The sequence below is a fragment of the Perca fluviatilis genome, chromosome 5, assembly GCF_010015445.1.
Source record: "Perca fluviatilis chromosome 5, GENO_Pfluv_1.0, whole genome shotgun sequence".
Classification (NCBI taxonomy): Eukaryota; Metazoa; Chordata; class Actinopteri; order Perciformes; family Percidae; genus Perca; species Perca fluviatilis.
In genome coordinates this window covers 39,694,527-39,719,526 of record NC_053116.1, presented here as the reverse complement: position 1 = coordinate 39,719,526, position 25,000 = coordinate 39,694,527, and the positions used below count along the sequence as shown (strand labels likewise).

The 25,000-nt window shown below is 40.3% G+C and overlaps 1 protein-coding gene, 1 long non-coding RNA gene and 1 pseudogene across 2 annotated transcripts in view; 1 reads left to right on the top strand and 2 right to left on the bottom strand.

The window, feature by feature from the left end:
* The window catches only part of kcnd1 (potassium voltage-gated channel, Shal-related subfamily, member 1), a 1,001,373-nt gene that overhangs the window by 699,178 nt on the left and 277,195 nt on the right, over nt 1-25,000 (bottom strand). The window lies entirely within an intron of this gene.
* The window catches only part of LOC120558745, an 87,505-nt gene that overhangs the window by 24,644 nt on the left and 37,861 nt on the right, over nt 1-25,000 (bottom strand). The window lies entirely within an intron of this gene.
* LOC120558741 overlaps nt 22,768-25,000 on the top strand; it is a 2,940-nt pseudogene continuing 707 nt past the window's right edge.

Sequence of the window (25,000 nt, the reverse complement as noted above, 5' to 3'; positions counted from 1 at the left end):
GAGAGAGAAGGAAGATAAAGAGAAAGAGGAGGGAGAGGAAGAGGGAGAAGGAGGAGAGAGATTCAGAGAGAAAGAGAAACAAAGAGGAGAGAAAGGGAGTATGCAACCCTGATGAATAAAATGAATGAACAACTTCAGGCTGAGAGAGCGAGGAGAGGAAAGAGAGAGAGGAGGAGAGGAAGAGGAAGAGAGGAGGGAGAGGAGAGAGGAGAGAGAGAGGAGGAGAGGAAGAGGGAGGAGGAAGAGAGAGCAGGGAGAGGGAAGAAAGAGAGGGAGGAGAGAGGAAGAGGGAAGGAGGAGAGAGAAATCAGAGAGAGAACAGAGACGAGAAAGAAAGGGAGTATGCAAACCCTGATTAATGAAATGAAGAAACAGTATGACAAAGAACTGAGAGAGGAAAAAGAAGAGTTAAAGAACAGACATGAAAGTGTGGCCAGAGAGAAAGCTGAGGAGAAAAATATAGTGTGGCATCTGGTAAAAGATGCTGGCGGTACGATAGTAGTTGGGGTTTTGGTAAAAGTAAAGTAAATCTGGGATTGCTCAAACAGTGAGTGATGCAGGCAGCAAAACTACAGAGGATCCTTCTAGAAGCTCCTAGTGAAGAATATTTGAAACAATTATTTCATTCACAGAACTAAAATCACAATTAACTCTTTTTAGTATGTGAGTGAATGATAATAAAGCTAATTATATTTGTTAAAGTAGAGCTATATACTGTAGGTTAGTAAGGCCTGTTCCTCCATGCTCCACTCATCAAATCATACTCTCACACTGCCACCTAGTGTTGCTTTTTAATAAAGCCCAAGGAGATATTCCATAATGTAAGTTAACATTTTACTATACAGAACAAATAAACGATTTTCTTTTTTTCAGTTTTTTGTCAGATTTACATGAATATATTGTAGTAAATCATTACGTTATTTGATTTTGTCACAAAGGCTTTATTTCATGGGTTATGTTGATAATTGATGCCACTCAAGAATAAGTTATCTATGTGCTCATGTGCTACACTGAACAAGAAATAAAGATGATATTATACTGTTATGTTCTTATTTTTGAACTTGCTGTTATTGGATGTAGATCATTAGTTTGTATTTAGATACTACTTGTTACTATACTGATACTACTTGTTACTACACGGATACTACTTGTTGCTACACTGATACTACTTGTTACTATACTGATACTACTTGTTATACACTGATACTACTTGTACTACACTGATACTACTTTTTACTACACTAATAATTTACTTTGTTACTATACTGATACTACTTTTTACTATACTGATACTACTTGTTACTACACTGATACTACTTGTTACTACACTGATACTACTTGTTACTATACAATACTTACTTGTTACTACACTGATACTACTTGTTACTACACTGATACTACTTGTTACTATACTGATACTACTTGTTACTATACTGTTACTACTTGTTACTTCAATAAATTGGGAACATTTTAAGCTTGTTGCATATTTCATTAGCTGTGTTGCAGGTGATGGGTGGGGCTTGAAAATTCCCCCTTGTCCAAAGTGGGGAATGACCGAAAAAGTTTGAGAACCACTGCCTTAGAGTGTTTTTGCGAAACCTCCTATAATATATATCGGAGACCGGGGCAGTAGTAGACCTTAGATTTTAGCTAGATTTGTTGTTCACGAATACAAGACCTTCTAGATCACACGTGTCAAACTCTAGGCCCGTGAGACGCCAAAATCCGACCTGCAGATTATGATCCGGCCCGCATATCAATTTAGGTTCACAATACATTTTGGCCCACCTAGTTGTGCGCCAAACCCCAAACAAAGGGAATGTGGTTTTTAAACTGCTGTTACACGACACTCAAAGCAGAATTTGGCAGATTTGAGACTCTGAGAAAAAATAAAATAAAAGGGTTTTGCTTGATTTACTAAATTCTATGATGGCTAAGGAACATTTCTGCTGACTTATGTAGGGCTTCATGTCGACAAAAATGCAACAAAAGGATAAAAAAAAATGTCAGAAACGGCAAAAATTATAAATAAAAGGGTGACAAAAACGCCCGAGAAAGGCCATAAAGATGTTGGGGGGGAAAACCATAAGCGGCGTGCAGTAATACAGTCAAAGATATTTGACATTTTCAATGAAACAAAGAAAGTCAATAAACTCTTCATGTCTGGCCCTTGGAAGTGACTAGGCTCGTTCGAGATGAGCCAGATCTGCGTAGAATCGATCACCGGCATCGGTCATCCATGCTGCGGTAGATTTGTGTCCGACTTGATCCCGACTTGCTCTGACGTCATGCCGCCATGGGCACGATAATCTCACGAGACCAAGGCGCCGCAGTTCTTAAGACGCGCAGGCAGGCGCAGTTGCTTTCACCAACTGCAAGAGCCAGGCGGACGCAGAGCGGACCCAGTGCATGCTGGGAACGCGGCCCTCTCAGCTGATCAAACAGCTGATTGGTTCAGAATCGACTCAACATGATGACGTTTTATGTAAACTTTTATTTGATTTTGAATCGGGAAGGATTTTAACTGCTATTTGTCTGATTTAAGGGCTTATTCTGTACAGAACACCTGTTGTGAGGCTGATAGTGATGTTTAGAAGTCAGAGAGACTAAATCTGTTCAGATTACAGATCATCTACAGTCTGTTGGTAATTAAAATCAGCAACAGATCACATGTAGAGAATTCTGACAGCTACTCTGTCATAATAAAACCAACTGGAGACTGTGTAGGAGCTGATATATGGGCCTGATAACATTTTATTAAATCGAATCGGACTCGAACGGACCACAGTGTTTGTGTCACTTCCTGTTGAGCCTGAAGGCTGCTGGAATCAGCTGGAAAACTGTCCGACTTGAGAGCGGACTTTTGTCCCCCGCTCGGCTGCCGCATTACGCCGCCGTTTACCGCTTTTCAGGCGAGAGCACTTCATCTCGAACGAGCCTATTATCTTTTCCAGTGTGGCCCTCTGGGAAAATGAGTTTGACACCTCTGTTCTAGATGAAGGGAGGTGTGCCACATGTTTTGGGGTTGGCACTGTGGGGTTTTATACACGCTGTTTTGGGGGTATTTTTCTTTTGCTTTCCTTTTTGTTTGGGTACTCCACTTACATGTTACACACTACGTTTCAAAGTACTTTGTTTACTGTAATATTATGAGAGGTCAGGGAAGTTTGAACAAAACAGAATCTTTATGGACAAGTATTGAAATGTGCCAGTTTTAATGTTAATGGATTAAATGAGCCGATTAAAAGGAAAAGGGTCTTGACATATCTTAAAAGCTACAAGTAGATATCACTTTCCTACAAGAAACTCACCTCATGGGTAGAGCAGGTAGCATCGTCATCATTCAATTCAAAGCCAGAGTAGTGGCCATTTTGATAAATAAAATACACCTCTGGAAATACTTGATACTGTCATTGATCCCTCAGGACGTTATGTCTTTATTAATTGTAGAATATTCTCAGAATAATAATAATAATAATGGTCCTCCTAAATTTATATGCACCTAATTATGATGATGAGTTGTTTGTGCAAGAAATATTTCTAAAAGTTGCAGGGGGCAGCAAAACATACTTATAGGAGGTGATTTCAATTTCTGTTTGGATCCTACTCTGGACAAACGACTAAGACAATCTCCAGGTCAGAAGCAGCCAAGAACACTCGAACATACAGTATATGAAGGATCTCAATTTAATAAACATTTGGAGGCAGAGGCACCTCAGACTCGAGATTACTCTTTACTCATGCCTTTATAAATCCCACACTATAATTGATTTGTTCTTATTGTCCTCCCAGCTATTTCATAGAGCTTTAGATGCTGAATATTCATCTAGAACGTTATCTGATCACTCACCCTGGACCTTGTCCATTTTGTTCCCCCGACAAGCCCAAAACAACCTATAGGTGGCGCCTTAATCCCACTCTCCTCCAGAGAGCTGATTTCTGCACATTCGGATCAAATTAAGTTGTTTTGTGAAACAAACTGTGCCTCCTCTACCTCTCCCAATAATTTTATTTCATGGGATACGTTAAAGGCCTATCTGAGGGGACAGATAATACACAGAGGATATTGATAAGTTGGAAAAAGAGATTTTGCTCTTGGAAAAAGATTATCAAAGAAATGGTTCCTCAGACACACATTAAATACATTTACATATTTAATATATTACATTTAATACATTAAATGCCTACAAAATTGAAATAACTATTTTAAGAACTAAACAGAGGTATTATGAATTGGGAGAAAGCACATCAAATCTTGTCCTGGCAACTGAAGGCAGAGGAAAGCACTAGGAGTATCAATGCCATTCAAAGTCCCTATTTATTTAAAGTATTTAAACAACAACAGCAGAGAGCAGAAGCCAGCAGGCAAGTGTTATTTACATAAACTTCTGGTGTACTTACAAACTTTCCAATCCATCGTTTTATGAGTGCATAACCTATATATACTAGTGTAGACCTTTGGTATCATTTCGGGCATTATTAGTGGGGTAATGTTAAGAGACACTTCGGATCCATTAGCCTCTGCGCTAACTCTCCCAATGTTAGACCCAGGTGAAAAAAGCTTCTGGGGGGGTGTTTGGCTCGAGGTCATTGTGCAAAGGACCCTAGGGTGAAATTACTCCGAACCATCACTTTAAGGTATTAACTAAATTTGGTTAAGGTATTTATTAATTGGGTGAGAACCTTATATCATAAACCCAAAGCAAGGATTACTACTAATGGGCAGATCTCATCACCATTTTCCCTAAATAGATCCAGTAGACAGGTATGTCCGCTATTCCCAAGTCTGTTTGTCTTACCCACTGAGGCTTTGGCGGAGGCAATCAGAAGGGACCCTGATATAAAGGGCTTTAAGGTCGGTCAGACAACCCATACAATTAATTTATTAGCTTTATCATTATCAACATCTTTACTTTGGTCTGCATCACTCACATCCATTACATCAGGTGAGGTGTTCCCTCAAAAATCTGAACATTTGCTCGGATGAACAGGTGCTATCTGGGTGACACCCCACCCTCTGTGATTCCTGGAAATATGAGATGAAAAGGGTGTCTTTACATTGAAATTCTTATTACATCCATCAAAGGGACAACTTACAGTTAGACCCTCTTGTATATGTCCACTTAAGTGAGACATGAACCCTTTAACATCTGAATATTCTCTGCTGAAAAGTTCAATGAACACTTCAACTGTACAGACACACCGGTTCCAAGTTTGTCTGGTCTGCAGATCCAGTGTGTTACGTAACATATGAACAGCAAAGCAGTTGAATGAGGAAAACCTTCTTCCACAATTGTTTTGGCCACATAAAAACAATACTTTGTGGACATGTCTATGTGATTTGCAGTGCTTTAGCTATTCAGTCAGTGAGACACATTAAAAGTCACAAACACTAAAAGCCAACATTATGGTAATCTAATGTTAATCCTCCCTCCACCAAGCAAATTCAGATTGTTCAAAGAAAAGATACGAAAACTGAACTGTTAATACGTTAACATGGTTTGAGTCTCCTCTCCAGTCCCACCTTAGCTTGCAAGGCGGAAGCTTAGCAGCTACTGAGCAAACAAAAAGCTTCACAAAATGAACATTTCGTGTTGCGGGAATACTTTAAAGTACCGTTAATCATAAAAGCCGATTCTAGCGTTACGGCTCGGCCCAACCTGGCCCGTTTTTAGCTTGCGATATCTGGTTAGCTAATAGTCGGCCGAACCGTGAGACGGGCACAGAGGTCTAACATTATCATTCAACGTTATCATCAATGTTAGCTAGCCAACTACCACCAACAGGCCTGTAATGTTAGCTAGGTATAAAGCGGACGGACGGCTATAATAACTTGTCATTAGCCTGTTGACCTGCCAAAATGAGTATCTGTGAACGTTGACATTACAGTCAACGTTAACTGGCCGACCCGACCGGCCCCATTTTAGCTCATGATAACGTTAGCTGGTTAAGTCAGTCCAACCGTGATAGTAGTAGTTGCCATTTGTACCCAGCTAACTTTAACGTTATAAAGCGGGTGAACCGGCCAAAATAGCTAATGTTAGGCATTAATATATATATAGTCCCTATATCATAAACGATATATTTCTGAATTTTTACCACAGAGGTGTAACAAAGGTTGCTCTAAATAATAATAAATGCCAGTGAAATTGTTAACTTTGAACAGCTTTGCGATGAGTCTTGTTCCCATGATGCATTGGCAAATCAAAATACGTGAAAATCATTTCAGAAAACCCCTTCATATGAACAAAGTATATTAGCCAGTATTTTTAGCGACTTTTCTTACAATTATAGGTTCACCATTTAATGACAGAAAATATTCTGTTTTTTATACCATGGTTATTTAACTGAAACCGTTTATTCATTACGGGGACAAAGTCCAGGTAATGAGCTATCAGAACTTTTCTATTAGTTTACGGATTTATTTCTTAGAGTGATATTCCCGTTTGGACTGTAAAAAACTCTGCTTTAACTGAAGTTTCAGTTTCATTATAATGTCCACTATGTAACTGCTTGTAGGTGTGGTTTGCTGCAGAAGCCATCTGACAAAGACTGTCAGCAGAAAGCAGCAGAAAGACTGTCACAGCACCTGCACCAAAAATAGCCAGCAAATACTACCATGGTAAGTCATGATACTATTACTCATGTTGTTAAAGGGTACATGTTATGGTCATGTTTGGGTTCATACTTTCATTTTTGGGGATCTACTAGTTTACATACTTTAATGTTAAAAAATACTGTCTGTCAAAGAGACAGGTGGCTTATACACATACCTTATACACATATATATACTGGTGATATTAATTCCACAATCCGACTTTCACCAGTGTATGCACCCCATTGCTCTAACCCCAAATTATCGCCTGTATAGTAATAGTCCAGTGCTGAACTGTGTATCTAGTGTTTATTTTCCGTAGTTTAGCAAACATTCAATAATTCCTCTGTGACGGTGCATTATTTGAAGACTGTGTGATCAATCTATTGCCCAACATTATGTCTACTTGGGAAAAAAGGCTGCACCCGGGGTAGTTTATAAAGCCCACATCAGCGGCATTAAGTGTTTTACAGTAACCGCAGCTGAGCTGGCGCTTTCATATGTGACGTCATGAAATCGCCGTGACTATTTATACCTCGCTGGTGGTCACGACACTAGCTAAAGTTTTCTCCTGAACAGAGGTGGGCTAATAAGCAAAGGCTACCGAAGTTGCTCTTTCTACGGACTAGAAAGAAAAAAAAAAAAAGCTAAATGACAGAACTGGCAGCAGCATTGCCGTCAATGCTTCGATTTGATTTAGTGACCTACTTCGGCCGGATCCAGCCTTTCATTCACCATAAAAGAACTCATCTTAACCCGGTAAGTTTACCAGAGAGTCCTGACATCGGGTTCTCGCGAAGTCGTTCAGGCCATCTAGTTCCGCTTTGTCCGCCGCTGAAAAAAGCCTTGCGACCGACTTGGCTCCGCAGCGCCATAAATCGGGACGCCCGGCCGAATATTACATCATTTAAAGGTTAAAGGTTAAAAGGTCACTTTATTATCCCCGAGGGGCAATTTGCATTACAGCCAGCAGTAACAAATAACATATACCAAACAGCAACAAAGAAACACAACAACAGTATAACATAATTAAAATTTGGATTCACAGGATACTATTAACAATGGGGATAACAGCAGGGGTGAATGATCTTTTAAATCTCTTCGGTCCTGCATCGCAACGACTATATATACGCCCGGGAGGGTAGCAATATAAATTCACCCCACAAGGGATGACTCGAATCAGCCAGGATGGCTCGCCTTTTCAAAGATCTGGCCTTATGTAGGTCATGAAGGCCATCTAACGGTGTGCCGGCAATTTTGCTGCACACCTTGATACCTTGCATTCTATTTTTCTCTTTAATAGAAAGTGACCCGTGCCAGCAAATAAAAGTAAAAGTAAGAACTGTTTCAATAAAACAAGAGTAAAACATTTTCATAAAAACAGTGTTGACATTGAAACTGCGAAGCTTCGAAGAAAATACATGCGCTGATGTGCTTTTTACACACAGCATCAACATGGGACTCAAAGCACAGTTTACTGTCGATCACAGTCCCAAGATATTTGTACTGCTGCACTAGTTCAACTGGTTGATTGTCCATTACAACCGGGAAATGACGGCGGGATTTCTTCTGAAGTCAATGCACATCTCTTTCGTTTTTGCCACATTAATGTTTAAAAAGGAGGAGATTTACACCAATCAATAAAATCATTCACTACCGGACCATGTTCAGAGTCATCACTGCTGAGGAGAGACCAGGGGCGGATCTACAGGGGTAAGGGGGCAGCTGCCTGTAGGAGCCTTGCCCCCAGCTGCCCCTAACTTTGGCATTCAAAAACTTTGCTTGTAAAAACAAACTGCCACTATGTGCACAGGCTTCTTAAAACATTGAAACAAACAATTAATTTATATTAATTCATAATAAATAATAATTGTAGATGTAATCTTAGCCCCCTGCCCCTCAAATACTTAGCTACGTCCCTGCATCAAACGTGCAGACGCGTTCGCACATTCAGGCTCGCACACAGCGAAGTCTGCTGCGGTGTGGGGCCCTGCATCGCGCGCAAAGACTGGAGCCGACTGAGCTGCCCCCTCCGGAGCCTCTCACAAAGTGAAGTCTGTTTGCCCCAGGTGAAGTTAAAACACGCGTTTCATCTGAAGTTAAATTTGTAATAATTATAATGTCTGCTAAAAGGCGAGTCATTATCAACAACAGCGTCTGTTAGCCAAAAGTCAAATTGCTCCCTCGTGGGTTGTAAAGGCGCATTCTGCTGTTTGATTAGTTTGATTTCAGTAAAGACAAGAAGAGCATAATACAGAATATTACAAACTGGCATGTTTGAATTCATAACGTTTACAGAGGGTCGGCCCGTTTGGGGGGTACGTTACAACACACTACACAGTGCTTGCTGAGACCGATCATTTGTATATGATTAGTTAAGGGGTACGCTACTATAAAATCCACTTCCTCTCACATATGCCGCAATACGGCCTGCACAAATTAAACCAGGCAACATACTTTACTGTCAAACTGGGAAAACAACAAATACAACGGGATTAAGAAGGCTAGTCTAAACATAACTGTTGTGTGCATGTAATAAATCTCGTCTGATGTTATGTTTTTAGGCTACTTATTAGCTACAGGGCCATACAGTGTAATGTAATACAATAATAACAAGAGCTTTTCACATCTTGACTTTTGCAGGCCAGAGTAGCTGGAGATATTAGCTGAAGCCTAAAAGTGGGGATATTGCCAGCCAAGAAAATCCTGAGTAGTGCACAGGAGGAAGAGGAGGAGGGAAATGAAGAAGGAGAAGACAGTAAACTGGAGAGACCAGGCGGCCAGAGCAGGAGAGAGACCACAGAAGGAGATGCAGAAATGAGTGAAAGAAAGAGGGAAAGGAAGAATTGACTGTGAGGGATGAAGAGGAGGCTGCAGGTTCAGAGAGAGGGACAGAGGCAGAGAGTGATCAGGAGGATGAAGATGACAGAGAGGAAGAGGAGGCTGCAGTAACCCCTGGACCATATGGTTGGTTTATATTCTCCTTACATATAAATTGCAGTACAGTAACATAACATGTCCTGTGACATGATGTGTTTTCAGTTTTTGGCTATTTCCATTCTGTTGTATATGTTATAGGGTTAGATATGTAAATATTTACATATACAACAACAGTTCACTCTTCTCAAGACACTTTACAGATAGAGTAGGTCTAGACCACACTCTTTAAGTTACAATGACCCAACAATTCTCCCAAGAGCATGCATTTGGTGCAACAGAAACATCAGACATATCCAGGGTCTTGGTGGTCGCTGGTTACATACAGATGGATACAGATATAGAGAATTATGATTCATAATAATGGTAATTATAGTAACAAAAAGATAATGGAACTATGAATAGAAATAATAGTTGTAGCAGTTTAGGGCGTAGCAGTTTAGGGCATAGCAGGGTGGCGTGGTAGTAGGGGCATATCAGTTTATGTATGAGGGTTTCCATGTACCGTCTTCCCCTGCCACCCTACCAAGATCTCTTGCTACCCTTGCCCCCCATATGTAAAATTTTCTAGATCCGCCACTGGGAGAGACACAATGACAGAATCATGCGGCGAATTTAATGATGTGGCGCCATTCCTGATGGCTTTGGCATTCATTTGTGTATAAAACAAATAAAAGAGGAGAGAGGACACAGCCCTGGGGGACCCAGTAGAAGATAAAAGGGCATCTGATAAAACACTGTTCACTCTAACCCGTTGTGACCTCACTGTTAAAAAATCCATCAGCCAGCAGATCAGTCCATTATCAATGTTATGAGCGTTCTTCAGTCTGTCTGCTAAGACATGGGGCTGAATACAGTTAAAAGCGGAGGAGAAGTCAATAAATAGTAGAGCGAACAAGGGACTTGGCCCCCTCAAGATGTTTAAAAACCATGTTTAAAAGTGTCCCTGTTGCATCGTCCACACCTCTGCCCGCGCCTATAGGCAAACTGGAGAGGGTCTAACTTATCCCGTACAGTGTCCAAAAGGGCATCCTTCACTAGCCTTTCAAAAATTTTCATGACAAGAGATGTAAGTGCCACTGGTCTGAAGTCATTGAGGGTCTTAGGAGTTTGAATCTTAGGCACAGGAACAATTATTGAGTCCTTTCAAAGACAAGGGACCTTATGCAGCTGTAAGGACAATTGAAAAATGAAGCAGAAGATGTCTGCCAGCTGGACAGCACAGTTCTTCAGAACCCGACCCCCGATCCCATCGGGACCTGGACTTTTCCTTTCTTTGCCACCCGTAAGAGTTTCGAGACCATGAATCTATCAATGGGCCCAATATTATTTACAGGATTACAGTCTACATTTTTTAAAACGGACATCTCCTCACAAAAATCTTGAACATTAAACCGATTATAAAAACATTCAGTTCATTAGAAAAGTCCAGGTCGGTTTTCCCATTGTGAGAAATAGTACACTTTTTGGACTGCAAACCCATCATGGTTTTCCGCCGTCCCATGCAGGACGTGAATTTCCAGTCTCAACAATTTTTCCACTTTGTCTTTATATACGCACTTGGCAAAGCTTGTAGTTCCTTCTTCACTTGTTTTGATAATGCCATGTGCTGTATCATGTCGCCCTGATTGAAGCAAATGTTCCTCTGGTTGTTATGCTTTTGACTGGTTTGGAGACCCAAGGTTTATTATTTGGATAAATGGAGATGGGTTTACGGGGGGGATGATCATGTCCTCACAGAAAGATATACAGGCAGACACAGTTTCTGTCAGTTCATTTAAATCCAGACAGGCATTTTTGAAGACATCCCAATCAGTGCCAGTAAAACAGTCCTGGACGGAGACAGAACGGAATCTTCTGTCCATACCCGGAACAAATCTTTGTTCCGCCTTGTGCCTCTTCAGGACCGATTTGTATGTCGGAACCAAATAAACAACATTATGGTCTACGTTCCAAGAGGGGCTCTGAAGGGATTTGTAAGCCCCCTTAACCGTCCCATAACAAAGGTCTAGACACTCGCAGTGGCCAGGTTCGGACAAGTGACATACTGGTAAAAGTTACAGAGAGACTTCCCCGGTTTACAATGATTAAAATCACCCATTATTAGGATCGTCGCGTCCGGTAATCCTCTGAAGCCGCTGCACATCTGGTCATGGCTTGAGTAGCCATATCAACGTTAGCCTTCGGGTGAATATAAACAAGAGTCACAAAAAATTGGGGAATTCCCTCGAGGAAGATAAAAAAGGCGATAGGGATACAGAGAGGAGTTCAATGTCCGATGTACACAGTGACTCTCTGACAACCACTGTGTTGCACCAGCTATTGTTGACATACAGACACAGACCCCCCGCCAAGTGTCCAAACGGTAGGGAACTCCGAAGCCATCGATCTTCAGATCAGACTGTATGTCGTGTTCCTTAAGCCATGTTTCTGGGCTGAAGGCGAAGACAGGAGCACTTCTAATCCGCCAGGAACTGACGTTTGCCTGAAGCTCGTCCACTTTATTCCGAGGTGACTGGACGTTAGCGCGAGATGACTGTGGGAAGGGGGATACGCTTGTGTCCCTGTCTCTTGAGCCTCTGGCGCCACGCCGCCACGTCTCCCTCTTTTTCCCTCGATGTCGGCCGTCCGGGCGCCCTGTTCCTGTTGACTGCATAGCGGTCCGGTAGCCGGAGGATCTCTGGGGGATAACTGCGGAATAGTCCACGGAGCCTACACCGGTGCTGTGCAAAAGCAGCAGGAACTCCCGACTATACTGGAGAGGATCTCCATAATAATAATAATAATAATAAATTGAATTTATATAGCGTTTTCATGGACTCAAAGTTGCTTTACAGGGCAGGGTAGATTATAAAAACATAACAAAACAAAAACGAGCAAACAAAAGAAGTAGAACAAAACAAGATACAGATGAAAAGGGAGGGGCAGGTGGACTATGGGTAGGCTGAGGTGAAGAGATGGGTCTTGGCGCGGGACTGGAAGATGGTGAGGGACTCAGAGGTGCGGATCTCTTGGGGGAGGGAGTTCCAGAGCCTGGGAGCTGCTCTGGAGAAGGCTCTGTCCCCAAAACAGCGCAGGTTGGACTTTTGGAAGGAGAGGGAGACCGGGAGGTGGATCTGAGGGACCGTGAGGGTTGGTAAGGGGAGAGGAGGTCAGTGAGGTATGAGGGGCCAGATGGTGGAGGGCTTTGTAGGTGAGGACCAGGATTTTGTAGGTGATCCGGTGGGAAATAGGAAGCCAGTGGAGTTGTTTTAGGACTGGAGTGATGTGGTGCCAGGATTTGGAGCAGGTAATGGGGCGGGCGGCGGAGTTCTGGACCAGTTGGAGTCGGTTGATGTTGGTAGAGCTGATGCCGAGGAGAAGTGAGTTGCGAGTAGTCCAGTCGGGAGGAGATGAAGGCGTGAATGAGTCTTTCAGCAGCGGGGGTGTGAGAGAGGGGTCTGATTTTGGCGATGTTGCGGAGGTGAAAGAAGGAGGTTTTAATGACTTGACGGATGTGAGGCTCAAGGGAGAGGGTGGAATCAAAGATACGCACAAGGTTGTGGGCCTGGGGAGATGGGGAGACAATGGTGCCGTCGATGGTGAGAGTGGGGTTATTGGTTTTGCTGAGTGTGGATTTGGAGCCCGATCAGAAGGAATTCTGTTTTGTCGCTGTTGAGTTTGAGGAAGTTGTGTTGCATCCAGGTTTTAATAGCTGACAGACAGGAGTTGATGTGGGAGAGGGAGGGTTGTTGGGGATTTGGTGCTGAGGTAGATCTGGGTGTCGTCAGCATAGCAGTGGAAGTCCAGGTTGAAGTGGCGGAGTATCTGACCAAGAGGGAGGATGTAGATGATGAAAAGGAGGGGGCCAAGTACAGAGCCTTAGGGAACACCTTGAGTGACTGTGGCTGTGGCAGAGGTGTGGTTATGGAGAGAGATGAAATGGGATCTGTTGGAAAGGTAGGGGTGGAGCCAGCTGAGTGCAGTACCGTCGATACGGAGGTCTTTGAGTCTGGTGAGCAGGATGTTATGGCTCACAGTATCGAAGGGCTGCACTCAGGTCGAGGAGGATGAGGATGTTGAGGGAACCGGTGTCAGCAAAGGAGGTGAGGAGCGTTGAGGACTTTGAGGAGAGCGGTTTCTGCGCTGTGTGGGGGGCGAAACCGATGGTTGGAGAGGTTCGAATAGGTTATTGGCATGAAGATGGGTTTGTAGTTGTGGGGCGACTATGCGTTCCAGGGTTTTTAGACAGAAAGGGGGGAGGTTGGATATTGGGCGGTAGTTGTTGAGAGAGGAGGGATCCAGACCAGTTTTTTAAGGATTGGGGTGACAGCGGCAGTTTTGAAAGCAGAGGGAAAGTTCCAAAAGGGACAGAGAGGAGTTGAAGAGGTTAGTGAGGTAGGGCATAGGACCGGGAGGCAGGACTTCGGAAGTGGAGTAGGGAGGGGTCAAGGGAGCAGGTAGTGGGTTTGGAAGAGCTGATGAGTTTAGAGATTTCCAGGAGGAGTGACTGGGTCAAACTGGGAGAGGAGAAAGGAAGTGTGGAGGAGGGGTCGGGAGGTCTGGAGGGATGGGGAGAGGAGGGTCCAAGGTAGGTGCTGGAGTAGATCCTGGGAGGTCAGATACAGGGGATAGAGATTTGTAAATGAGATTGATTTTGTCAGTGAAAAAGTGGAGGAATGAGTTGCAGAGATCCGGGTAGAGGTAAGGAGGCTGTTGGTCCGAGGCTTGATGAGGTTGTTCAATGTGGAGAAGAGGGTTCTCTTACACCAAAAGTCCCCATAAAAAGTGACATGACAGTGTCAAAAAGAAAAAGAGGCCTGTCAAATTCAGGTGAGTCATCATGTTGCCTCCGTTCGTACTACAAATCAGTCCAGTAATGGTTAGTAAAACAATAACAAAAGACAGACAGGACAGGTTAAGAACCGCGGTTAAAAGCTGGCAAAATAAACCAACACGTAGTTTAAAAACAAGATTAAAACACAGTTTTCAATACAACTACTTTCAAACACTGCTGCTGCGTGTCGCCATGCGTGTTGCCACTACCAGCGCCATCATCCTCCACTTCATTTTGACGTTCCGATGTCGCGCGCCACCTTGGACGCGTCCAGTATATAACAGCTTTTAGTCAGCATCAGGATTTGTAATCCTTACACATGATATGATATGTACAGATATGAGTCGTTAAGGTTGAGATATTCTTCTCCACTAGCGCGCGTGAAAAACTCATTAGGTGTAGTAGTGTCTGTTAGAGGGACATTGGTGGAATTTCTACAAGTGATGATTTTTCGATAGATGTCTTCCGACTGATTATGAATGAAGGCCATGATTAATCTAAAATTGCATAAATATCCCGCATATTCCATCGCATTTTTTAAGAAAACGTACCGCATAATCAAGGGTTTTTTGTCTTTGTCAAGATCAGGGGCGTCGGGGTCGGAGTTCTCCGACTTCTGGTCGATGTCTTCTTTGACGACCACCTCGTTTTTGGTTGTGTTTTTATGCTTTTTTTCACGCAGCCTGGTTCACCCACATCCTGGGGGTATTTTTAATGCTTTGCATCTGTACACCATGAGACAGTTTCCCCGTTGTCTGGCTGCTACGGCATTCCTAACATTAGACACAATGTTACCAATAATGTCACCTGGCAGCTGTTTACAGATGAGGTTTTGGCTAGATTAGCTTTTTAGAAGTGGGACAGCCATTCGAATACATTTCTGAATATTCCCCTAATCCGTGTCCATATTGTGTACCGGATCCTATGAAACCCGGTAACTCCCCACCGGCAGTTGTATAATAGGCCATATATTAGTATATACAGTACAGGCCAAAAGTTTGGACACACCTTCTCATTCAATGTGTTTCTTTATTTTCATGACTATTTACATTGTAGATTCTCACTGAAGGCATCAAAACTATGAATGAAAACATATGGAATTATGTACTTAACAAAAAAGTGTGAAATATCTGAAAACATGTCTTATATTTTATATTCCTCAAAGTAGCCACCCTTTGTTTTTTTAATAACTCTGCAAACCCCTTTGGTGTTCTCTCAATGAGCTTCATGAGGTAGTCACCTGAAATGGTTTTTACCTTCACAGGTGTGCTTTGGCAGGGTTAATTAGAGGAATTATTTCCCTTATTAAAAAAACGCAAAGGGGTGGCTACTTTGAAGAATCTAAAATATAAGACGTGTTTTCAGTTATTTCACACATTTTGTTAAGTACATAATTCCATAGTGTTCATTCATAGTTTTGACTGCCTTCAGTGAGAATCTACAATGTAAATAATCGTAAATAAAAAGCGCGATTTGAATGAGAAGGTGTTTTTCAAATTTGTTAGCTGACTGTTATATATAGGCCAGCTTCGATCACTTGCCAAATCTGCCCGCCCTTGAAGAAGCAACGAATAATAAAGTAACAAAAGTGTATTGTACCCCACCTTTGCCGGCGCAAATAATATATATTAATAAATAAATAATATAATTACTGCTGCAGCAAAGTGCAGTTTGACAAAAATATAGTGTTTTTTTTTTTTAAATTAAAACCATGTAAACCTATTCTGATACAACCTCAAAATACAATTATGAACCTGAAAATTAGCATAATATGGGAACTTTAAGGGGTGGATTGAGTTGATGACAAAAATGGCTACTTTTGAACAGGTTACTTATAGAGTCAGGGAGAGGGAAGATATTTTCAGAAGAGTGTGGGGCTCCTTTTGGATGTAATAGAAGATATGTCTGATTTTTATTACTGGCAACTGGTAAAATGGATTGGTAGGCTTGGTAACCCGGTTTATTGTTTAATTTTGAATACATATTGTGTTGTTTTTGTTTATTTTATTTTTATGGTTTTGTATTCCTCGTATTGTTAGGTTTGTTTTGTGTTGTCTACAGCTGTGTCTTATTTTGAAATTGTATTCAATGGCTGACAGGTGCAGCCTGAGTTACTGTAACGAAGAAGGGAAGTATTTGGGTAGTATTCTAATTTCTATTATTGATCCCTCTGTTGTAGTCTAAGACAGAGATATTCAACAGGGGCTCTGTGACCCCTAGGGGGTCCTCAGAGTTTCTTTTTCAAACATTCAAATATGTCTGAAAATATACAATAATATGAATCAACCCTATTATTAGGAAAGATAATTTGGCCTCCCGGCTTCAAATTTGTGAAAAGAAAACCATTTAATTTACACATTGAAGATAAACTTAATATAGGTAGCCATACAGTTAGGCTTAACAATTCATTGTGCCTTCCACATATATGTGTAACATTAAAACATGATGTATAAATAATATATATCTATTCATTTTCATCCATCCGCCCAGTTTAACATGCAACTCCAATAATTTATACAATATATGTACAGTAGTAGGGGTCCCTACTCTGTCTATCTTTCAGCTAAGGGGTCCTTGGCCTAAAAACTTTGAAGACCCCTGGTCTAAGAGATGCCTCGGTTTTGTGTTGTATAAAAAGACAATTGGGGACAAGGAACATAATTGTGAATGTAATGTTGTAAAGTTCTGGAACATCTGTTGTTCTGTCAAATTATCAAATATCAGAGTTCAGAGTGTATCTCCTGCTGCTCCTTTGGAAATAGAGCCACACCACACCCGCCACTACCTTTCTTTTTCGTGTTGCTATTCCTTAATTTTTTCTTTTTTTTATACTGAACAGTGAATTTTATTCTTGGATTTTTATTCTCGTATTAATTGTTATACTGAACCATGATGTTGTTGTTTTTTTAATCTTATATGGTATTAAATTTGTATTCGTTAATATTTTTATTTTTTTATCTTGGATCCCTATTTTGCTTTTGCTTTTCAATGTTTAATGTTTTTTGTAAAGCACTTTGTGAGTTGCCTTGTGCTGAAATGTGCTATATAAATAAAATTGCCTTGCCGTAAAAAGCTGCACACAATGAAAGTGAAACTAAAGCTTTATATGGTTGTTTTAGGAGATTTTTTTATATCGGGGAAGTGCCAGTGTTTCCTCTCCACTTCAAACCTTCCTCTCACCGACCATTAACAAGAAATGGAGGCACTTATTTATATAAGCACTCAAAACATCAGATTTTATAAACATGTGTTTTTTGTGGAAAAATCTTAATGTGTAAAGTTACTAGTAACTAAAGTAACTAGTAACTAAAGCTGTAACAGATGATGTAGTGGAGTAACTAAAGTACTAGTAACTAAAGCTGGAACAGATGAATGTAGTGGAGTAACTAAAGTAACTAGTAACTAAAGCTGGAACAGATGAATGTAGTGGAGTAAAAGTAAAATATTTCTCTCTGACATGTAGCGGGTAGAAATAGAAAGTGACATGAAAAGAAAAGACTAATAACTCAAATTATAATTATAAACCATTAGTTATGATTTAACAACTTTTAAAATTATTTCACAATGTATTTGTTCACTAATATTTTACTGTTTATTAATACAGTAAATTAATAATATAGTAATTTGAATTATTTATTTAATATAGGACATTTTAGATATTCATCAATTTGCTCATTGACTTGTAAACAATTAAGCATAAACAAGAGCCCAGAGATGGCAAAACAAGTTTATTTGATAATAGCACATATTATACACAAAGGTAATTCAGAGTACTTTATAGGTCTTATAGGTGTACTTTTTCGTTCATTCGATTTTCATTTCATAAACAGGTATTGAAAAACAAAAAACGATGGTTATTTGATTTTCGTTTTAAAATACAACATTTGAAATTGAAATACAAGGCATGTTTTCCTTTTCATGGTCAACAGGGGATGGGAGAAATTTTAAATATGCTTTGATTTTCATTTTCTATTTTATATAACAAAAATAAAATCACTCGGAAACAGAAACAAAGAAAAGTCTTGTTTTTTCATATTCAGAGACCGGATGTTGTCATTTCCAAGGCAACAGCGCCAGCCTAGCCTACCAGTGTTGCTTTCAGCCCAGGCTAAAATTACTTTGGAAACCTATACTCTTGATAATGCTTGGGGGGAATTTTATTTCATAATGTCACATGTATTTATTCCCCTCTCTCCCTGCCTCCCTCTGACTCTCTGTCTCTACCCGCAGACAACTCGCCCCCCGAAGAGATCGAACCAGCTGAGGAAACAGACTTTCAGTTCCGCGGCTGTAACGTTACCGTTACGCCACCGTTAACAATCCCAGCAAACTTTCTGTTGCTGATCTGGCAGAGTCACCGGGGGGTTTGGGATCAGATCATGGGGATCAGACCTCCGGTGCTGGGTCTATTCTAATATTAGCTGCTGCTGCAGCTAGCTAGCAGCTAGCCACCAGCCCTGTGACCTCGGTCCCCACGGTTTGCTTCCGGTGTTATGTGCCTTCTGGTTTTTCCACCTACTGGTTTCGAGCCTGTCCAGATGCCGTGTAACCTATCAACCTACCCGGCAACAGATTAGCTACATATTCATAAACATTTTACTGGCCTTTGCATGTCGCGAACTCAAATAAAAACTATACTGAACTGAACTGAAAATCTGAGGCCTACATTACTATGACATTGTACAGCGGGAAAAATGTGTTTTAAAGGTTATTAGGATGATCCGTGTCGCGCTGGATTATTATAATTTTTTTTTTTATTTTTTTTATTTTTTTATTATTTTTTATTTTAGTTATATTTATTTTTAAATTTTATATATATAATTAATAAAATAATATATAATTATTATATAAAAAATAAAAAAATTTAATAAAAATTTAATATTATTTTTTATAATTATATTTTAAAAATAAAAAAAAAAAAAAAAAAAAATAATAAAAAAAAAAAAATAAAAAATAAATTTAATATAATTTATTGTTAATTTGGAAAGAAAATTTAAAAAAAACAAGTTCCTTGGATTTATGATATGAAGAAAAGAAGCGATATTTCTATTGACATGGCTCACATGCCTACATCTACGTTTCCAAAGTTATACAACGCCATATGACAGAAGACAAAATATTTAACCCAATAAAGGATTTGTTGCTGCTTTTCATTTTATGACATTAAATCTTACCATGTTCGCCAATACACCGTATTCCTACCTCATTTATCTTGCAATCACGTAACACACGGAGCTTGTTCTGAATTGGTTCGAAACAACTTGCAACGAAGTAGCAAGTTTGTAGCAAGTAGCTGTTTGAGAGCTTCGAGATCACGTTTCCAGCCCAGGGTAACCAGTTGTTTTAGACCCATTGTTTCAGAATCCGTGTGCTGCCTGCTATAATTTCTGATGAATCCTTGCACATGGGCAGCGCAGAGGTGTAGCAGATGGTTGGAGTGCATGATATAGTTATGTTTTTAAGCCTAAATCAAGGTAACCTGTTGTTTCGGAGTACTCAGATAAACAGTGATTAGTGGCCTACTGACGGAAAATAAAAAACAAAGTCATGTCCTGGTAGCTGGTGTGATAAATGTGATAGTCTAGTGGATGGTGAAGTGGACTTTTAAGTTTTTATTTTTGCTGAGGGAGGTTCGAATCCAGCGCGACACGGATCATCCTAAATACTTTTAAAACACATTTTTCCCGCTGTACAATGTTATAGTAATGTAGGGCTCAGATTTTCAGTTCAGTTCAGTATAGTTTTGATTTGAGTTGCGACATGCAAAGGCCAGTAAAATGTTTATGAATATGTAGCGAATCTGTTGATGTGGGTAGGTTGATAGGGTTACACGGCATCTGGACAGGCTCGGAAACCAGTAGGTGGAAAAACCAGAAGGCACATAACACCGGGACGACTGACTCGATCTGGTCCGTCTGCAGAGCTGCGTTACCCGCTCTAGCTGAGCTGGGAATCTGCCGCGCTCGTGATTTATTCATATTTTATTTTATTTGCAGATAGTGATATGCCCTGATGCACTTATGCACTAGCTGCTTTTAGTCTGAGTCTGTGAGATAACCAAACTTCCTTTAAATATAACGTGCATATAAATAGATGGAATAAATAAAAGTCCCTCGAAATAAATATAAGTAAAACATACATGTATTTAGGCTATTTAACTATTATGACTAATGCCTATGTTCATGTGTATTTCCTCATTTATGTATTTCATGATCTATTTCATAGCCATATGTATATTTATGTAAAGGGGGGCAAAAAGCTACAGATTCCCTCAGCTGCAGCCGGGACATTCTAAAACGCTTAAAGTGATGGTGTTTTATCTGAGTTGGCTGATTATTATGTTTTTTTTGTTTGTGTAAATTAAAAATTTTTTATTATTATTGATAACATTTTTAATAATTGGTGTTTTTTGTATTGTTATTTAACGTGAAAAGCTTAACTTTAATGTAGCTAAACAATGATCAATCAGATATCAGTCAGTTATCAGTCAGATAACGTCCATGACTTGGGTTAGATTTTTTGATCACTGTTTAGGTACATTAAGCTTTTTCCTTACAATATCCCTTAATGAAGCAGAAACCCTTAATGTCAGCTACGTCCATTGGGTTAGATTTTTGACAGTTTTCAGTGGTTATGAAAGAGAAATTTGGTAATCCTTGATCATATAGCGGGTAACGCCAGCTCTGCAGAGTCAGTCGCGGGGAGCGAACCGCGAGGACCGAGGTCACAGGGCTGGTGGCTAGCTGCTAGCTAGCTGCAGCAGCTAGCGGCTGCAGCTACCTAAGCTGCAGCAGCAGCTAATATTACAATATTAGACCCACGCACGGTTCTGATCCCCATGATCTGATCCGAACCCCCGGTGACTCTCTGCCAGATCAGCAAGCTTAACGGCAGCAACAGAAAGTTTGCTGGGATTGTTAACGGTGGCGCGTAACGGTAACGTTGCAGCCGTGAACTGAAAGTCTGTTTCCTCAGCTGGTTTGACTCTCTTGGGGCGAAGTTGTCTGCGGTAGGGTAAGACAGAGAGTCAGAGGGAGGCAGGGAGAGGGGAATAAATACATGTGACATTATGAAATAAAATTCCCCCCAAGCATTATCAAGAGTATAGGTTTCCAAAGTAATTTTAGCCTGGGCTGAAAGCAACACTGGTAGGCTAGGCTGGCGCTGTTGCCTTGGAAATGACAACATCCGGTCTCTGAATATGAAAAAACAAGACTTTTCTTCGTTTCTGTTTTCGAGTGATTTTATTTTTGTTATATAAAATAGAAAATGAAAATCAAAGCATATTTAAACTTTCTCCTATCTTATTTCGACCATGAAAAAGAAAAAAAGCCTTGTATTTCAATTTCAAATGTTGTATTTTAAAACGAAAATCAAATAACCATCGTTTTTTGTTTTTCAATACCTGTTTATGAAATGAAAATCGAATGAACGAAAAAGTACACGGACCTTTATAACATGCATGAACCACATTAAACATTAAAGTACTGAATGAATAGAAACCTCTGCTTACATTTTGTGGAAATAGAAAGAGAATTACTTGATTAATGCAATATGTTCTTGAAGTCAATGAGAATGTCATTGGAGAACATAAAAGTATAATATCACATCTTTATTTCTTGTTCAGTGTAGCACACATATATAACTTGTCATAATATATAACTCAATCATTATTGAATATCGTGGATGCTGCCTAGGGAAGCATCCATGATATTCAATAATGATTTCAAACCAGTGCCTTGACTGAGCACCTCCCGACCAAAACACCAGACCGGCCCAGTTCTATAACAAGGGGAAAAATAGTTTTCATTTTATCAGTCAAAAAAATAATTTCATCTTACCCAAAAAATAACACTATGTCTTAATAATACTTGTACTTATTTTTGATTGATAAACACGGCCTGAACTTAACTTTTTGGCCACCAGCCAGTGTGGCAGGTAGGAGTGGCAGAATCATGAGGACCGTAAGAGAACTGCTGCCATTTCAATCAGGAGAGACTTCGTTTGCAGATATGCAAAAATATTTAGTGTACAACTGTATGATATTGAATGTACAAAGTCTTTTGGAGATTGGACTCCATCGAATTAATCTTCTTAAAGGGGTAGGGAATAGGAACATAACCCCCGATGGAGTCCAGACACTGGTGGCGGCGGCGAAGAGACCAGAGACCAGAGACCAGAGACTGGACCAAAGAGGCAACGGAGCGGTCAGCTGGGAGAAACACAACTACCGGACGAGGCAGGGGAGGAGGAGGGACGAGCGCTTTGCCTGAAACGACAGCTGACAGCACAAGGAGAGAACAGATTTAAAGCAGACTTTTAAGGCTGTGATTGGCCCTTGAATCTCGTGGTCGAGTCTGATTGGTTTAACTGACACGTCACTTCTTGAACAGCTGATTTGATTTAAGAATGTAGTGACTGGGGTAATGACGTCTTCCTGAAAGAATTTGCGCTGAGCTTCATTTCTTGTAAATACTGAAGGGAAGGAGGAGCTTTATGCTTTGTGCAGCACTTTCATTGTGTGAAGGTATTCTTCGATGTGGTTGGGCTCATATGAAGAGCCTTTCCTACGGAGCTGCAGGAGACACACTCTGAACTCTGTCTTTACTTCAGCTGCAGTATCTACTCTGTGCTCTTTAACCTGAACAGGGACAGGAGCTATTACAACCTAAACATGGACAGCAATTTTGGTAAGACATGATGCTCTATCCATTTTAATAATTTGTTATATTTTTATGTTTTGATCAATATTATGAATAATAGTATAACAGTGATCACTGCGGAATCTAATGTATGTAATGTCTTACAAACAGAGATGGGAAGTAACGAAGTACAAATACTTCGTTACTGTACTTAAGTAGAATTTTCGGATATTTCTACTTTACTTTACTATTTTTTTGTGGCGACTTTTTTTTTTTACTCCTTACATTTTAACACGAATATCGGTACTTCCTACGCCTTACATTTTAAAAATTGGCTCGTTACTTTAGTTTTGTACAAGAGGTCGTAATGTCGGAGAATAGCGCGGACACGCGCCTCACACCGCGAGCGGGCGCGTGCGCCACACAGAAAAAAAAGTGAGAAAAAAGAAAGAGAGACTGCTGTCCGGAGGATAATCAGTTGAGATGGTGTGTGTGCGTCCTTGAGAACTGTAAGTCGTATAACTTATGTTGTCAGTTAATGTAAGCCTGTTGTTGTATTGGTCTATAGTTCCTGCACAGTTAAAGTAGGTTAGCTAGTGATTTAGTTGTTTGTGTTCTTCACCTGTTAGCTAGGTTTCACGTTGCTACACGCAACGTCATTCCCAAGCATCAAAAGAGAGAAGTTGTCTGTCCGTGTTTTACAGACACACCTGGGGGATAAGGAGGGGGCGAAGTTTGAAACCAGCATCAGCTTTAAATACGGTCCTAATCTAGTCCTCACTAGCAAGTTTCAAATAATTTCACTGGAGTTACCGTTATTATTTTTCACATCAATACCGAATTCAATCTAATTGGATGGGAATATACTGTAGGCTACGTTGCATGTAACGCACCACTACAAGACGACTCGACAGATTCGGCCGCATTCTGCATTCATTTGCGGCAAATAATTGCAACATGATGGTGGTAAGGTTAGCACTAGTAGTATGGACGGCGACATGATTGAAAATGAAGAAAACAGAGATCCCAGAGATTAGGCAGACAAGCAGCAAGACATTCCCAATCATCCCTGGCCTTATCTGAGAGAGATGTTTGAGATGGGCTAGGAGGCGTCAAAGTATGACTCCTGGCCAATGTGCTGTGTAACTCTAAAAGTATGGGGAACTTCTTAATTAATCTATGTTTAGTAATTCATATTGTATCCTTTTATTTCTTTCTATATTTGAGCACACACACATGCATGTAGATTCCTTTAAATGTTAAGGGGACGATTAAAAAGAGAAACTGGATCTGTGAATTCTCACAGAATCACAGTTGAATTCATATCTTGCTACTCAGTCAGAATCTTATTAAGCTGGAGTCCCAGTCTCTGTCACAATAATCATATATGTGATGTTTGGCAGACATCCATTTAAAATGTAGACAATGGCATATAAAGAGCCTGGTTTTTATGTCCACTGAAGTTTCTCAGCTTGCACTCTAGTAACGTGTGTGGTCCAGGTAGCTTTGCATAAAAAGTGGTTGTCATTCGCAAGGCTACTTTTTATTTTTACTTTAAGTACATTTCAAAGCCTGTACTTTGTTACTTTTACTTAAGTAAAGAAGTTAAATCCAGTACTTCTACTTTTACCAGAGTAATTTTTACACAAGTATCTGTACTTCTACTTAAGTACGGGAGGTGAGTACTTTTGCCATCTCTCTTACAAAACTTATGGTGGATGGAAATTGACGATGTCTATTTGCCGTATGTGACTACATTACAGCCCGGTTTGCGGCTACAGGTTACAGCGTTCTTGCTCAAAACTTGACCAAATTCAAAGATTCTTGTACACATTAGTCACTTGGACACTAATGCATGGCGTACTTTAAAATACCTGGTGCCTTTTCCTGTAAATAATGAACTAAACAATATATGGAAGCCATATTAGATCATGGAAAAAAAGCCAAATAAGCCAACATTATAAGCCACATTGTAAATATTCACAATTGGATTTCCTGTAGGATTAACTA